We start from the raw sequence: 13,541 nt of genomic DNA on the forward strand, positions 1-13,541 counted from the left end.
GGTGGAGTGTGGCAATCCTGCAGGGCTTCGCCAAGCACCACGGGATATGAGGAGAAAGAGAGGGAGGGCTGCACCAACGAGAGAGATCAAATTGCGTGTATTGGGCAGCCCCTAGGCCTCATATATATAGGGGAAGGGGAGGAGGGTGTGCCCCCTCTAGGGTTCCCACCCCTAGAGGGGCGGCAGCCCTAGATGGGTCTTGGGGTGGCGGCCAAGAGGGGAAGAGGGGGGCGCCCCCTAGGGTGGGCCTTAGGGCCCATCTAAGCCTAGGGTTTCCCCTTCTCCTCCTTTGCTGCGCCTTGGGCTTTGTAGGAGGTGCACCAGCCCACTCAGGGGCTGGTCCCTCACCACTCTTGGCCCACGCAAGCCTCCGGGACTGATGGCCCCACTTGGTGGACCCCCGGGACCCTCCCGGTGGTCCCGGTACGTTACCGATAAACCCCGAAACTTTTCCGGTGACCAAAACAGGACTTCCCATATATAAATCTTTACCTCCGGACCATTCCGGAACTCCTCGTGACGTCCGGGATCTCATCCGGGACTCCGAACAACATTCGGTAACCACATACAAACTTCCTTTATAACCCTAGCGTCATCGAACCTTAAGTGTGTAGACCCTACGGGTTCGGGAGACATGCAGACATGACCGAGACATTCTCCGGTCAATAACCAACAGTGGGATCTGGATACCCATGTTGGCTCCCACATGTTCCACGATGATCTCATCGGATGAACCACGATGTCAAGGACTTAATCAATCCCGTATACAATTCCCTTTGTCTATCGGTACGATACTTGCCCGAGATTCGATCGTTGGTATCCCGATACCTTGTTCAATCTCGTTACCGGCAAGTCTCTTTACTCGTTCCGTAACACATCATCCCGTGATCAACTCCTTGATCACATTGTGCACATTATGATGATGTCCTACCGAGTGGGCCCAGAGACACCTCTCCGTCACACGGAGTGACAAATCCCAGTCTCGATTCGTGCCAACTCAACAGACACTTTCGGAGATACCCGTAGTGTACCTTTATAGCCACCCAGTTACGTTGTGACGTTTGGCACACCCAAAGCACTCCTACGGTATCCGGGAGTTGCACAATCTCATGGTCTAAGGAAATGATACTTGACATTAGAAAAGCTTTAGCATACGAACTACACGATCTTGTGCTAGGCTTAGGATTGGGTCTTGTCCATCACATCATTCTCCTAATGATGTGATCCCGTTATCAACGACATCCAATGTCCATGGTCAGGAAACCGTAACCATCTATTGATCAACGAGCTAGTCAACTATCGGCTTACTAGGGACATGGTGTTGTCTATGTATCCACACATGTATCTGAGTTTCCTATCAATACAATTCTAGCATGGATAATAAACGATTATCATGAACAAGGAAATATAATAATAACCAATTTATTATTGCCTCTAGGGCATATTTCCAACAGTCTCCCACTTGCACTAGAGTCAATAATCTAGTTCACATCGCCATGTGATTAACACTCACAGGTCACATCGCCATGTGACCAACATCCAAAGAGTTTACTAGTGTCGCTAAACTAGTTCACATTATCATGTGATTAAGACTCAATGAGTTCTGGGGTTTGATCATGTTTTGCTTGTGAGAGAGGTTTTAGTCAACGGGTCTGAACATTTCAGATCCGTGTGTGCTTTACAAATCTCTATGTCATCTCCTAGATGTAGCTACCACGTTCTATTTGGAGCCATTTCAAATAACTGTTCTGCTTGGAGCTATTCTAAATTGTTGCTCCATTATACGTATCCGGCATCTCTACTCAGAGCTATCCGGATAGGTGTTAAGCTTGCATCGACGTAACCCTTTACGACGAACTCTTTTACCACCTCCATAATCGAGAAAATTCCTTAGTCCACTAGTTATTAAGGATAACTTTGACCGCTGTCCTGTGATCCATTCTTGGATCACTCTTGTACCCCTTGACTGACTCATGGCAAGGCACATTTCAGGTGCGGTACACAGCATAGCATACTGCAGAGAGCCTATGATAAAAGCATAGGGGACGACCTTCGTCCTTCCTCTTTCTTCTGCCGTGGTCGAGCTTTAAGTCTTAACTTCATACCTTACAACTCAGGCAAGAACTCCTTCTTTGACTGGTCCATCTTGAACACCTTCAAGATCATGTCAAGGTATGTGCTCATTTGAAAGTACCATTAAGCGTTTTGATCTATCCTTATAGATCTTGATGCTCAATGTTCAAGTAGCTTAATCCAGGCTTTCCATTGAAAAACACTTTCCAAATAACCCTATATGCTTTCCAGAAATTCTACGTCATTTCTGATCAACAATATGTCAACAACATATATTCATCAGAAATTCTATAGTGCTCCCACTCACTTCTTTGGAAATACAAGTTTCTCATAAACTTTGTATACACCCAAAATCTTTGATCATCTCATCAAAGCATACATTCCAACTCCGAGATGCTTACTCCAGTCCTTAGAAGGATTGCTGGAGCTTTGCATACTTATTAGCATCTTTTAGGATTAACAAAACCTTCCGGTTGTATCACATACAACCTTTCCTCAAGAAAATCGTCGAGGAAACAATGTTTTGACATCCTATCTGCAGATTTCATAAATAATGCAGTAATCGCTAATATAATTCCAACAGACTCTTAGCATCGCTACGAGTGAGAAAATCTCACCGTAGTCAACTCCTTGAACTTGTCGGGAAACTTCTTAACGACAAGTCGAGCTTTCTTAATGGTGACATTTACCATCATTGTCCATCTTCCTTTTAAAATCCATCTGTACTCAACAGCCTTACGACCATCGAGCTGTTCTGTCAAAGTCCACACTTTGTTTCCATACATGGATCCTCTCTCGGATTTTATGGCCTCGAGCCATTTATCGGAATCCGGGCCCACCATCGCTTCTCCATAGCTCGTAGGTTCATTGTTGTCTAGCAACATGACTTCCAAGACAGGATCACGTACCACTCTGAAGTAGTATGCATCCTTGTCATCCCACGAGGTTTGGTAGTGACTTGATCTGAAGTTTCATGATCACTATCATAAGCTTCCACTTCAATTGGTGTAGGTGCCACAGGAACAACTTCCTGTGCCCTGCCACACACTAGTTGAAGAGACGGTTCAATAACCTCATCAAGTCTCCACCATCCTCCCACTCAATTCTTTCGAGAGAAACTTTTCTTCGAGAAAGGACCCGATTCTAGAAACAATCCCTTATTGTTTTCGGATCTGAGACAGGAGGTATACCCAACTATTTTGGGTGTCCTATGAAGATGCATTTATCCGCTTTGGGTTCGAGCTTATCAGCCTGAAACTTTTTCGCATAAGCGTCGCAGCCCCAAACTTTTAAGAAATGACAGCTTAGGTTTCCCTAAACCATAGTTCATACAGTGTCATCTCATCGGAATTACGTGGTGCCCTATTTAAAGTGAATGTGGTTGTCTTTAATGCCTAACCCATAAACTATCGTGGTAATTCGATAAGAGACATCATGGTATGCATCATATCCAATAGGGTGCAGTTATGATGTTCGGACACACCATCATACTATGGTGTTCCAGGCTGTATTAGTTGTGAAATAATTTTCACAATGTCTCAATTCTGTGCCAAACTCGTAATTCAGATATTCATCTCTATGATCATATCATAGATCTTTTATCCTCTTGTCACGACGATCTTTCAACTTCACCCTGAAATTACTTGAACCTTTCAATAATTCAGACTCGTGATTCATCAAGTAAATATACTCAACATCTACTCAAATCATCTGTGAAGTAAGAACATAACGATATCCACTACATGCCTCAACACTCATTGGATTGCACACATCAAAATGTATTACTTCCAACAAGTTTCTTTCTAGTTCCATTTTACTGAAAACGAGGCTTTCAGTCATCTTGCCCATGTGGTATGATTTGCATGTCTCAAGTGATTCAAAATCAAGTGAGTCCAAACGGTCCATTTGCATGGAGTTTCTTCATGCATATACACCAATAGACATGGTTCGCATGCCTCAAACTTTTCAAAAATGAGTGAGCCCAAAGATCCATCAACATGGAGCTTCTTCATGCGTTTTATACCGATATGACTTACGTGGCAGTGCCACAAGTAGGTGGTACTATCATTACTATCTTTTGGCATGAACATGTGTATCACTACGATCGAGATTCAATAAACCATTCAATTTAGGCGTAAGACCATTGAAGGTATTATTCAAATAAACAGAGTAACCATTATTCTCCTTAAATGAATAACCGTATCGCGATAGACATAATCAAATCATGTCTATGCTCAACGCAAACACCAAACTCGATGGTAGAGGGAGCGTACGATATTTGATCAACCTTGGAAATACTTCCAACACATATCGTAATCTCACCTTTAGCTAGTCTCCGTTAATTCCATAGCTTTTATTTCGAGTTACTAACACTTAGTAACCGAACCGGTATCTAATACCCTAGTGCTACTAGGAGTACTAGTAACATAAACATTAACATAATGTATATCCAATACACTTCTATCGACAGTCTTCTCATCTACCAAGTATCTAGGGTAATTCTGCTCCAGTGGCTGTCCCCCTTATTACAGAAGCACTCAGTCTCGGGTTTGGGTTCAACCTTGGGTTTCTTAACTAGAGCAGCAGCTGATTTGCCGTTTCATGAAGCATCCCTTTTTTCCCTTGCCCTTCTTGAAACTAGTGGTTTCACCAACCATCAACAATTGATGCTCCTTCTTGATCTCTACTTTTGTGGTGTCAAACATCGCGAATATCTCAGGGATCATCATATATGTCCCTGATATATTATAGTTCATCACGAAGCTCAAGCAGCTTGGTGGTAATGACTTCGGAGAACCATCACTATTTCATTTGGAAGATCAACTTCCACTCGATTCAAGCGATTGTTGTACTCAGACAATCTGAGCACAAGCACAACAATTGAGGTTTTCTCCTTAGTTTGTAGGCTAAGAAAATCATCGGAGGTCTTATACCTCTTGACATGGGCACGAGCCTGAAATCCCAATTTCAGCCCTCGAAACATCTCATATGTTTCGCGACATTTCAAAAACCGTCTTCGGTGCCTCAACTCTAAACCGTTTAACTGAACTATCACGTAGTTATCAAAACGTGTATGTCAGATGTTCGCAACATCCACAGACGACGTTCGAGGTTCAGCACACTGAGCGGTGCATTAAGGACATAAGCTTTCTATGAAGCAATGAGGACAATCCTCGGTTTACGGACCTAGTCCGCATAATTGCTACTATCAACTTTCAACTAAATTTTCTCTAGGAACATATCTAAACAGTAGAACTGAAGCGTGAGCTACGACATAATTTGCAAAGATCTTTTGACTATGTTCAGGATAATTAAGTTCATCTTATGAACTCCCACTCAGATAGACATCCCTCTAGTCATCTAAGTGATTACATGATCCGAGTCAACTAGGCCGTGTCCGATCATCACGTGAGACGGACTAGTCAACATCGGTGAACATCTTCATGTTGATCGTATCTACCATACGACTCATGCTCGACCTTTCAGTCTTCTGTGTTCTGAGGCCATGTCTGTACACATGCTAGGCTCGTCAAGTCAACCTTAGTGTTTCGCGTGTGTAAATCTGTCTTACACCCGTTGTATGTGAACGTTAGAATCTATCACACCCGATCATCACGTGGTGCTTCGAAACAACGAACTGTCGCAACGGTGCACAGTTAGGGGGAACACTTTCTTGAAATTTTAATGAGAGATCATCTTATTTACTACCGTCGTTCTAAGTAAACAAGATGCAAAAACATGATAAACATCACATGCAATCAAATAGTGACATGATATGGCCAATATCATATAGCTCCTTTGATCTCCATCTTGGGGCTCCATGATCATCTTGTCACCGGCATGACACCATGATCTCCATCATCGTGTCTTCATGAAGTTGTCTCGCCAACTATTACTTCTACTACTACAGCTAACGGTTAGCAATAAAGTAAAGTAATTACATGACGTTTATGTTGACACGCAGGTCATAAATAAATTAAGACAACTCCTATGGCTCCTGCCGGTTGTCATACTCATCGACATGCAAGTCGTGATTCCTATTACAAGAACATGATCAATCTCATACATCACATATATCATTCATCACATCCTTTTGGCCATATCACATCACATAGCATACCCTGCAAAAACAAGTTAGACGTCCTCTAATTGTTGTTTGCATGTTTTACGTGGCTGCTATGGGTTTCTAGCAAGAACGTTTCTTACCTACGCAAAAACCACAACGTGATATGCCAATTGCTATTTACCCTTCATAAGGACCCTTTTCATCGAATCCGATCCGACTAAAGTGGGAGAGACAGACACCCGCTAGCCACCTTATGCAACTAGTGCATGTCAGTCGATGGAACCAGTCTCACGTAAGAGTACGTGTAAGGTCGGTCCGGGCCGCTTCATCCCACGATGCCGCCGAATCAAGATAAGACTAGTAACGGCAAGCATATTGAAAAAAATCAACGCCCACAACTACTTTGTGTTCTACTCGTGCATAGAAACTACGCATAGACCTAGCTCATGATGCCACTGTTGGGGAACGTAGCAGAAATTCAAAATTTTCCTACGTGTCACCAAGATCTATCTATGGAGAGACCAGCAACGAGGGGAAGGAGAGTGCATCTACATACCCTTGTAGATCGCTAAGCGAAAGCGTTCAAGAGAACGGGGTTGAAGGAGTCGTACTCGTCGTGATCCAAATCACCGGAGATCCTAGTGCCGAACGAACGGCACCTCCGCGTTCAACACATGTACAGCCCGACGATGTCTCCCACGCCTTGATCCAGCAAGGAGAGAGGGAGAGGTTGAGGAAGACTCCATCCAGCAGCAGCACAACGGCGTGGTGGTGGTGGAGGAGTGTGGCAATCCTGCAGGGCTTCGCCAAGCACCACGGGATATGAGGAGAAAGAGAGGGAGGGCTGCACCAACGAGAGAGATCAAATCACGTGTATTGGGCAGCCCCTAGGCCTCATATATATAGGGGAAGGGGAGGAGGGTGCGCCCCCTCTAGGGTTCCCACCCCTAGAGGGGCGGCAGCCCTAGATGGGTCTTGGGGTGGCGGCCAAGAGGGGAAGAGGGGGGGTGCCCCCTAGGGTGGGCCTTAGGGCCCATCTAAGCCTAGGGTTTCCCCTTCTCCTCCTTTGCTGCGCCTTGGGCTTTGTAGGAGGCGCACCAGCCCACTCAGGGGCTGGTCCCTCACCACTCTTGGCCCACGCAAGCCTCCAGGACTGATGGCCCCACTTGGTGGACCCCCGGGACCCTCCCGGTGGTCCCGGTACGTTACCGATAAGCCCCGAAACTTTTCCGGTGACCAAAACAGGACTTCCCATATATAAATCTTTACCTCCGGACCATTCCGGAACTCCTCGTGATGTCCGGGATCTCATCCGGGACTCCGAACAACATTCGGTAACCACATACAAACTTCCTTTATAACCCTAGCGTCATCGAACCTTAAGTGTGTAGACCCTACGGGTTCGGGAGACATGCAGACATGACCGAGACGTTCTCCGGTCAATAACCAACAGCGGGATCTGGATACCCATGTTGGCTCCCACATGTTCCACGATGATCTCATCGGATGAACCACGATGTCAAGGACTTAATCAATCCCGTATACAATTCCCTTTGTCTATCGGTACGATACTTGCCCGAGATTCGATCGTCGGTATCCCGATACCTTGTTCAATCTCGTTACCGGCAAGTCTCTTTACTCGTTCCGTAACACATCATCCCGTGATCAACTCCTTGATCACATTGTGCACATTATGATGATGTCCTATCGAGTGGGCCCAGAGACACCTCTCCGTCACACGGAGTGACAAATCCCAGTCTCGATTCGTGCCAACCCAACAGACACTTTCGGAGATACCCTTAGTGTACCTTTATAGCCACACAGTTACGTTGTGACGTTTGGCACACCCAAAGCACTCCTACGGTATCCGGGAGTTGCACAATCTCATGGTCTAAGGAAATGATACTTGACATTAGAAAAGCTTTAGCATACGAACTACACGATCTTGTGCTAGGCTTAGGATTGGGTCTTGTCCATCACATCATTCTCCTAATGATGTGATCCCGTTATCAACGACATCCAATGTCCATGCTCAGGAAACCGTAACCATCTATTTATCAACGAGCTAGTCAACTAGAGGCTTACTAGGGACATGGTGTTGTCTATGTATCCACACATGTATCTGAGTTTCCTATCAATACAATTCTAGCATGGATAATAAACGATTATCATGAACAAGGAAATATAATAATAACCAATTTATTATTGCCTCTAGGGCATATTTCCAACACGTCGCCGTGGATGAAAAACGTCCATCTCTAGCAGTGGACGACGCGGTCTTGGTAGGTGCTCCGGCATGGTGGAGGATGGTGGCGATGGATGTGGTGGAGGACGGGCGATGGATGGGGTGGCGGACGGAGGCTGTTGTGGGAATGGGGTGTTCTAGCGCGGATGGTGTATGAATGGGAAAATGGAGGGAGAGGTACGGGGAACCATGTTTTTGGGACGCGCCTGTTTGAAATATGGGAAAGATACAAACTTATCCCCCATTTCAAATTTGGACGTCTCGTCGGTTGGGGATAGGACAGTAATCTCACATCTCCCAAATATTTGTTGGTAACTATTTCGGGCGAGGAGAGGGTGTTTTGCCGCCCACGGTTGGCGCCCACGGTGTATGAACGGGGCTGACAGGTAGGGCGATTGTGTCACGTCTGATGGAAGTTACACATCTGCCCCTATTTAAAATATTAGCCTACATCTATTTCGGACGAGGAGAGGGTGTTTTGCCGCTCACCATGTATGAATGGGGAATGAAGGGAGAAACAGAGGTCTTTCGGACGAGCTTGAATCAAATGAGTTTTGCCGCCCATGTTTGACGCCCACCGTGTCGGAATGGGCTCAGAGGAGGTCGTGTCACGTCTAATTGAAGTTACTAACCTACCCCTATTTAGAGCAGTGGAAATCGGGCCGATGGATTGTCCGTGTAATGGGTAGACATTAATTAGCATCTCCCAAACACTTGGCTTCGGACAGCCGATGTGGGAGTGGACATTTTGCTGTTTCTTTCAAATTTAGGGACAATAAGCATCCACGTTTACCCTGACAACTAAATTCGAATCCATTTTGTATTCCTATATGAATCTTTATAAATCATTCTATGTGTTTTTATATATCTTTAAAAGGACGACCAAGATGTATTCCACTGTCATATATGAATATGGTTTACAAATGCCGATACTCAAATTCAGAAACTAGAATCCAGTTTAAGGTGAATTCGAATATTTGGAACACTTCATGTCCAACTCAAATGTCACACGCGGCATAATGTGTATTCCCATTTAGATATGTACACAAGCGATGTATCAAGATTCAAATACCGAGTCAATCAACCAAGAATGTACAGAACTAACAGACATGTAAACACTTATAGAGTATATGGATCAATAATATCAACTAACATACATAAGCCAGGCCGCTGTACTTTTTTTTGCTACAACAACATCCTTTTTTAGCCAGCATCTTGGCCCTTTCCGATGCGTGCCACTTATGGTCCATCTATACTACTATTGTTGAATGCACATTCAGCCCGATTGGCATATTTGTAGGTCTGGCACAACAATCCAAATGAAATGTCTCAGAGTCTTATCAATTAGTACAGACTTGTGCTCAAATAAAATTACAAAAAAACAATTATTACATGATCTCTAAAACAAATGGTTTGATTGATTACATGAACAGACAACACAAAGGTTATTCAACTATGGAAAGAACATTTCACCTATGATTTACCAAGTAGGAATTTAATTTCCTTTTTCCTTCAGGACCTTAACAATCTGGTCAGTCTCAGCTTGCTTCGTTTTGAAATCCACCAAATATTTAATGGTTGTCTTGAGTACTGCTTGTGATTGTGTTGTTTGCTTCCTCAACATGTCAACTTCATCTCTAAGTGCAGAACCAGAATCTCTTTCTACCACAAGTTTAGCCTCTAGAGCATCAACAGTTGGCAATTTATAATGCACGATTGGGCCAGTGCCACTGCTGTGGGATGATGCAACGTCCATGGGGACCTCGCTCTTTGATCTTGGGCTAACCTGTTTTGCCATTAAAGTTCCGATTGGATTCAGAAAAGTTGAAGTTAGCAAAACATCTCAACTAGGAGTTATAACAGCAAACCAGTTAAACAAACAAGGAATTAAAGAGTTTCAATTGGATGCTGAAAAGTAGTTATTAACATCATTGTAACCCGCTGTTGCAGCAGCAAAGCAGTTAAACAAACAAGTAGATATTTAAGTTAAGGCAAACAGGTAAGTCTTATCAGTAAGTATCAAACACATAGATAGGCGCAGTCTACAATATGATTAATAGGCTGTGCCATTATGTAATCAGTAGCAAACTAAATTAAGCCAAGCAACGTAATTGAACAATTTTGCAATAAGTGGCTAACTAAAATTCCGAGAAGTAGGTAACTGAACTTACGCTAGTTCTTTGTACAGGCACACTGCAACTTCTTTTTCGCTTACAAGGTTGTACGAAGGAGTCCATGGCATCAATTGCTTGGATACGCAGTCCCAATACTTCTTTCTTCCCACACTGCATGGGTAAGTCGAATGGTTAATCTGGTAAGATGGTGCGTCTTTGATATGTTATATGAGGACGTGTAGTCAGACTAGTTGTAGCCAAACACATCACACTGGCTTTTACTGTATATTTCATGCGATTACTTTTGGCATATCGAGATCTAAGCAATCTACAATAGGATGAAAAGACTGGCATCCTTCACATTATTGCCGAAGTCAGTTCATAGAAACAAGCAATTCAACCATTCTATGGGTAAATCAAAAGCGCCACTGGAATATTTTTCACTATCCAATCATACACGCAAAAAGGGGCGACGCCACCATAGGGGCTGGTATGGGCGGCCGTCTCAGGTGGCTGGAAAGTGTGCACCTAGTTTGAGTCGTCCAGGTTGGCCCATGCTAGTTTTGTTCGTCCCAACGCACGAGCAGGCAATGTAAAAAATGAAGAAAAATGTTTCAATTTGGATGGGCCAATAACATAAGTGCAAGGCAGGCCCTATAGCAGGCTCGTGGACCAAACAAGCGCCTCCCATATCGATCGACAACAGGAAAAATCCCAATTCATTCGCTCCAGCCTCCAATCTGGTTCGCTCCTAACCTAGCCGTCGCTGGACAGACCGACACAGCACTTCCGCACGCCCTCGTTGGAGGGCGGTCGCCGGGCTTCAAGCAAACGGAAGGACAAGAAGATGAAGATCCAACCCTGGGTGTAGCCTGCGTGGGAGGCAACAGCGGCAGCACGGGCATGGCATCGAGCTTGCGCAAACGGACAATCGCAGCTTGAAGAGTAGCATGCGCAACGAGCAGGTACATCACATCCCTGATTATATCTAATTCAACTCTTCAATTTTTGGCCAATAGTTAAACCTGACGGTGTTGTAAAACTGCTTGTATGTAGGGAATCTATGAGAAAATGAAATCAATTTCTACTTATTTTATAACTCCCCCAATCAATTCTGAACTGACTGAATATGATGTATCTAATCAAGTTTCTGGTGCAAACATACAAGCTCATGTTGTTCTTGAGCCTGAAGTGTCTAATGAACAGACTGCTAATGAAGGATTTGATGCAAACATTTTACATGCTCCTGGTGATGAACATATAGTGTCTAATGAGGGATCTAATGCAAGCATTTTGCAAGCTCATTGAAGGATTTAGTGTCTAATGGTGATCTACTATGTTGAGAGAGATAGATATTTGCAGGCATTGATGATAAGCAAATTATAGTGCATTTTCATAGCTTGAGGAAACGTCAAGGCCATCTACCAGAAAGTCCCCGTATCATGACAACATAGCATAAATACTTTTCTAATCTGTTGTTTGAAACTATTGGCATACTTGTGCAGGATAGATATATTGATATGCAGTTTGCGCACTGGTTATACATGCAACTACACTTCGATATTTTCAGCCAGAGAACGAATAATTCAAGCAGGTACAGACCATGTTTGTAGTCCTTGTACACCATGTTGCATTTTGTGTTTTTTGGTGCTTGCATCATTTAGTGTTTATAATCTGAACTACTTTGGATCATTAGCTGGTTTTCAAAGTGCATGTAGCTTCACATTTCTCAAGTTATGTTGATTTCCGGAGTGCAAGTGCCTTCGTATTTTTTAAGTTAAATGTTCGCCCTTGGTAACTTGAATTCGTGGATCAGCCACTTCACACAAATCATACACGAATGCCAGTACGAATTAAATGAAATGCAGGGACTTACGCTAGCTCGTTGTACAGGCTCACTGCAGCTCTGCTTGCGCTTGGGATGTTCCATGTACAAGTCCATGTTACCACTTGCTTGGATGTGCAGGCCTTGTGCTCCTTGCATCCCCCTCTGCATTTTTGACACGGCGAATGGTTGATCAAATAAGAGGAATCGACCTTGATGTTGTACCGGAGGACAGATACTTACAAGGTTATACGGGTGTGCAGGATGTGTACCAGATCCCATAGCGCCGTCATGCTTCGCTAAAATATGGATTTGCTTGTTTCAGATGATATCTCCAGAAGAAATAAGAGTTAAGGTCAGAGTTGCATAGGCGTGTAAGCTAAGAGAGCAGTGAAAGGATATTCAAACATTGTCAGAACAGTGCACAAGGGAGTGATGTGTGGATACCTAGTTCGGGATGGCGTTTGGGCATGCTCTCCTAGCTAGAGTGCGGGTCACTTTAAAGCCGTTGAGGGTGATGCACTGGCATTGGCTGGCCGTGCATGGGTGCAGATCTTGAGTGGCAGCGGAGCGCTATGATGCGGTGGACGAGACCGTTGGTGAAGCCCCAACGGCCTCGGGGGCCGGAGGTGCGACGATGTGCTCTGTGAAGTAGCCCCGGTGAGCTGGGAGACGGAGTCGGTGAAGCGCACCTGATGTGATGGAACTCAGTGTCTGTGTGGCATGTCGGTTGCGGCGGCCGACATTGTCGGTGGACCACCCGGTGCGGTGGACGAGGGCGTAGATGAGGTAGCTCCAGTGCAGTGGTGAAGCGCGACCGTCGTCTTCGTCGTCGTCGTCCGGCACAGAGGTGGGGAATGGTGGGGAAAGAGACGAGACAAGGGGCGATTCGAGGGTTGGCGGCGAATTAGGGATTTGAGCAATCTGGGCGCGGAAGGGGACTGTGGAGAAGAGAGATTTTGCAGGGCTGGAATTGGGGCCGCCAGATATTTTAATCCGAGACGTGGAAGCGCGAACTTATATTGTCGTCGTCCTTTTGGGGGGGGGGTGGGTGGCTGGGTGCTACGCGTCCGTCCGACACACGCGACCACCCCGACAGGACTATGCTTCGGTGCCTTAAGGCACCTGCCTTTGTGTCCATGACATATGGGCCCAACAGGTGGCTGGCCCACATGTCAGTGACCCAGAGGCAGTTGCCTTTAAGGCACTGAAGCAGCG

This window comes from Triticum urartu, chromosome 6A (assembly GCF_056163025.1).
Source record: "Triticum urartu cultivar PI428250 chromosome 6A, HENAU_Tu73, whole genome shotgun sequence".
In the NCBI taxonomy this organism is placed as follows: Eukaryota; Viridiplantae; Streptophyta; class Magnoliopsida; order Poales; family Poaceae; genus Triticum; species Triticum urartu.